Here is a 5,279-nt window from a genome sequence, read left to right as displayed (position 1 = left end):
CTTTTTTTCTCTTTATCATTCATACTTTTTTTTTCTTTAGCTTATCAGCCTGTATTATCACTCATACAGTAATAGTATTGTTTTTGTAGCATTACTTTTAGAATCTTCTATCATTACTTGTATTGAAATGATACTCATAAGGTATGGCTCAAAAAAAATAATAAACTTCAACTCCCCCCCCCTTCAGTACACGCGCTGTGAAATACGCCGTTCGACTTCATGCGCATTAATAGAAGAGCACGTGTAGAGTCTACACCATTACATTTTGCTGTAGCAAGGGTGTTCACGTTGGAAGAAAAGACTTTTATTGATGAGCATTGTCGTCGTTCAGAGGAGTTGGTCGGGCAAATGGTCCAAACCTACGACATGTTTGTGAGCAGTTTGTTCGTCGTTTCCGTAAACGTGACCCAAGCAATAGTGTCATCATTGCCTTAATCGAAAGGTTCCGACGTACCGGGAGTGCTCTGCCGCAATGCTAAGGGCATTCAGCGAAAAACCACGAACTCTTAACACAAGTGAGAATCACAGGCGTTTGCTGGAGCAAGTGTTATAGTCTCCGAAACGCGATCGATCCCGAACAGCGGTAAAACTTGGGATACCGAGGCGGTCACTACAGATAATCCTTAAGGAACTGGGTGCCTTTTCGTACGCCATTCAGGTAGGTCAGTGTTTAACAGCAAATTACGGATTACGGTGCACGGAGGGAATACTGTGCACTTGTGCTGGCCAGTGTCTATGAAGATCCGTCCTTCCTCCATAATGTCCGTTTTTCGGATGAAGCGCATTTTCATCTAAGCAGTCATGTAAACAGAAGAACCTACAGGTTTCTTGGTTGTTTTTCAACACCTGAATTTGTACAAGAGAAACCTCTTCACTGTGAGAAGATTACCGTATGGTGTGCGGTTTCCAGCCATGGCATAACTGGGTCCTACTTCATTGAAGAGGGTGGTCTAACTGTGACCTTGAATAACAAATGCTACATAATGAACGTGTTGGTTCCATTCCATTCACCCTGGATTTGCATAAGATGCGTTGTACAAAAAAAAAAAAAAAAAAAAAAAAAAATTCCATTTTGTGCAAAGGTATTCCAATAGCATGGAGTAGCCTGTCACACATCACGTGGTTGCAGCTATTTATCAGAAGACTTCCCCTAGAGGCCCATTTCGAGGTACACAGAATTCCTGTACCGTTCACATTCTCCTTATCGCTATGACTTCATTTGGGGCATGTTAAAGGAACCTTGATGAACTAAGGGATAAATTTACACGATGTCGATGTATCCAGCAGATGTCCCAACCTTTGTTCTCCAAGATTCCAGCGCGCCATCGCATGAGCTATGAAATCTGTCTTGAAAGATAAGGTGTGCCCATTTCAAGCACGTAGTTTACTGTCGTTAATGCTTTATTCGACCAAGATCCCACCAATAGTTGTGGATGTACACATCATTAAGTATACATATTTCTTTGTTAATAAACCTCTTTACTTCATAACATATATCGTTCTAGTAATTCAGTACCGTTTTTTACGTCATGTTGACTAACAGAGCTGATGAGTATGACAAGCTTATGAAATTGCTTGGATCGGTACCACGGCATGTCAAACTGCAAGGGCTGGATGTTGATAGTGCATGGGAAGTAACAAAGGAGTGTTTGAGGGAGGTAATGGCAGACTGTATACCTAGAGTCTGGAGAGTAAATCAAGTGGGAGTAAAATGGATGAATAACACCAAGCTTGAGCCGAGAAAAAAAAATTTCGGAAGGAATTTAAGGAGAAAGGTGACCAACCGTGAACTGTACAAGACACAGGCCGGAAGGGTAACTAGTGTGGCAAGAAAGACAAAAGCAAGGTATGAAAGGAAGTTAGCAATGCAAGCTAAAGATAATCCAAAACAGTTCTTTTGATATGCTGCAAATAAAAGAAAAAAAATATACGGCAAAATGATTTTAAGGAATGCTGATGGTAAGGGGTAACTGAATCAGTCGAAATAGTAGAATTACTAAGCGAACACTTTGCAAGAGTATATCATCCAGGTGGAGATATTGCAGTAATGCCTTTTATACGATACCACATGGAATTCTAATCAGTAAACTGCTGCACATGGGGATGGATATAGGGTGGGTGAGATGGATAGGAGGGTGATTGATGGAGAGATATGAGAGAGTAGTTTACTCAGGAGTGGAGTCCAAAAGATGGCCTGTGACTAATGGTGTGCCGCAGGGTTCTGTTCTTGGTCTGCTACCGTTTAATTTGTACGTTAACGATACAGGAAGAATCTGAGGGGAACTGTTCAGTTGTTTACTAATTATGTAAAGTTGGGTAGAGCAATAGTTCATACAGATTATGTCAAAATTATGCAAGATGATTTGGATAGATTGGCAGACTGGGCAAAGGAGAAAGGAGGTCAGGTTAATGTGGCAAAGTGTATTATGCTTTTTGGGGTGAAAAGGTTACCAGCAGATTACATTGGTGGAACTGTACTCCAGGAAATTGACGAACTCAGAGATGTGGGTGTGTTGGTGGATAGGGAGTTGAAGTTTAGGGGATACGCATCAAATGTGGTTAAAACAGCTCGTCGAGTCACTTGGTTACTGAAGAATATTTTGACGAGCCCAGAGACAAGCAGGTTATTGTTCCTCTTTATCGAGCCTTGATAAGATCCAATCTTAACTATTACGCGCAGATCTGGGAATTTCTTGGTGATGAGGAGGAAGAGATGAATAGGATCCAGAGTGGGTTGCAGAAACTGGTTGATAGGCGGAAAAGGGTGACGTAATTGAGACATACAAATTACTGATGATTTTTTTTTAATATTAATTCAGAAGAAATTTTTCAGAACAGGTCTGATGATGGGAGAACTAGGGGCCATCCATGGAAACTGAGTAAGAGTGTAGTTAGCAAGGGTGTTAGAACTAGGATTTTTGCTTGGATTGGAATAGGTTGTCAGAGTCTGTTGTGGGTGCCATGACTGTGAATGAGTTCAAAACAAAGTGTGATAGATACTGTACAAATTTTGGACAGTTCTCGCCATGATGTTTAGGGCCTCCCTCAATGAGTGTGAGGACTCCTTGGAGTAGCCCGTAATAATAATAATAATAATTATTATAATTATATTATCACCTGCACTACTTCTCTAGTCTTAATCAATAAATGAGATTGCAAACAACAGTAATAATTTTAAGTTTTTAAAACTTTTATTATCTTCTTCATATATACAGAGTATCTACAAATGTACTATCAAAATATTACCATTATGTTTTCTGTTTTCAACAAAGATTTTATAAAAAGTGATAAGCAAATATTTTATTACTTTATATACTTGAATAATATAAAAGAATCTTTCAAAAACATTTACAATGGTGTATTCACAGTGCAATGCAGTAATTGCAGTAAGTAAAATCTTTTCATTTTGACGAGGTTGGTTCTAGATGAGGTGTAATCCAATTGCATGCATCCTCGAAGCCTGTGATTAGCCTCTCTGATATTGACATTGATTAGTTATTGCATAATAGCACAGTCTGTTGCTGGGTTGGCAATAATTGACCATCATAGTGCATGTAACCTTAAGGCTCTCTTTGGAGTATACTGTACTTTGCAAGATTTCTGTTTTCAAATTAGGCATATATGGAATATAAAAAAAAATCCGAGTAGCTTTTCCGTGATGATCGTCATATTTATCTATGATATGATTAGTTTTCTGAGGTTTTTTCATACAATGCGTTGCTCTGGCTATTCTCTAGTTAGCATCAAAGTGACGCTTTTGCATAACCACATTCAGCAGTGGGAAGAGGTGTTTGACTGTAATATTTCATGGGATGTCATCACAATCAGAACAGAAATAATTCTTGATTTACTGAATACAATTATCAGTGGCTAACAGAGCTGTCCAGGAATAATGTCAACCACATTATTGTACGAAAGCCAAAGTAGGTGGGTTTTAAGGACCTTAAGTACTATAGCTTATTATTATTATTAGCAAATGTAACATATCACCGATACTAGCCATCGAAATGTTTTAAATAAGTCACACTAAAATATTCTTGCTTTACATTTTATTTTGCCATAGTTAATAAAATTATATTAACGACAAAATTCATGCAATTCAAATATCGGATTAGCTTAATGTTAGTTAAAATAATTTGCACTTTTGAAAGAACAAACACCAGGTTTCATTTTATGGACGGAACCTGTTTTCTGTCTGTTGTTAATGTGAATGCAACTCATGTGCGACGTCTTGCGGCCCTAAACACTGGCGCTACTGCGTAATAGCGTGAGGTCAATTTTCTTGAGACGTGGGGTTAAAACCTCACATTCTGAACCTCGGTAGTAGAAAGACAGAAAAAAATTCGTCTGGTCCGTGACTTCAATCGAACTCAGAACAGTTTTTCTTTGGGCAGTCTTGCACTTTGGTTACAAACGACATTCCACGGAACTACACAGGTATCTCGTGTATGAAACTTAAGACTGAAATCAACGCGAAAACAAAGTGAATAACATGCAGTAAGACATAGGCGTGTACTTTCTTTTTCAAACGTCTTTTATCAGAGCTTCACGGAGAAGCTGTGTGGGCAAAACTTCCCTCATAGACGTTTATTCTTGTTCGGATGTGAGGTTCATCATGTAATAATAATAATAATAATTAGATTATGAATTTCGGATTTTGTAGTTCCTCCTCCTGCTCTCTCTCTGTCTTACCTCAGGCAACCCCTTCACTGTACCACACCTGAAAGAGCATTTATTATAATTTAAAGTGAATTTTCTCTTCTTAAATTATGTGAGATTAGATGATCCACATTCTTTCCCTTTCTCGTCTTTCGATTTTCGTCCACTGAAACTGATGTCGCTTGACTTCGACAAACACGATCACTCAGATCTGTCCCTTTTTCAATTTTATTTAAGAAGCGAAATCAGACGACACCATTCTCAACCGAAGGATCGTTCGTTCTGCAAACAGATCCGTCCATCAAATTCTTAAGAGTAGCCAAAGCGATCACCTCGCCCTGGGATCGCATCCTCGGATTTCATGCGAGTTTCTGCTCGTTACTTTGTTGCTTCTCGGATTGCGATGGTTCATCTCCACGCGGCGAGTGAAACACACGTACGAGGTCGAACGGAGATCTCGGTGCGTCAGGTGAATTGAGAAACGCCGCGGACCCGATCTCGAAGTCGCCAACGAGGGCATCGATGCATCACGTGACATTTTACTGCGTTCAGTAATTTCGAAAAATAAAACGTCACGTGCAAGCGGAATATTCCGTGCATGCACGCGATTTTCATTCAAG

This window comes from Typopeltis vanoorti, chromosome 8 (genome assembly GCF_054136105.1).
Source record: "Typopeltis vanoorti isolate ZY-2024b chromosome 8, IOZ_Tvanoo_1.0, whole genome shotgun sequence".
NCBI classification, from domain to species: domain Eukaryota; kingdom Metazoa; phylum Arthropoda; class Arachnida; order Uropygi; family Thelyphonidae; genus Typopeltis; species Typopeltis vanoorti.
The sequence above is the reverse complement of the archived record's forward strand: the minus strand, read 5'-3'. Positions refer to the sequence as shown.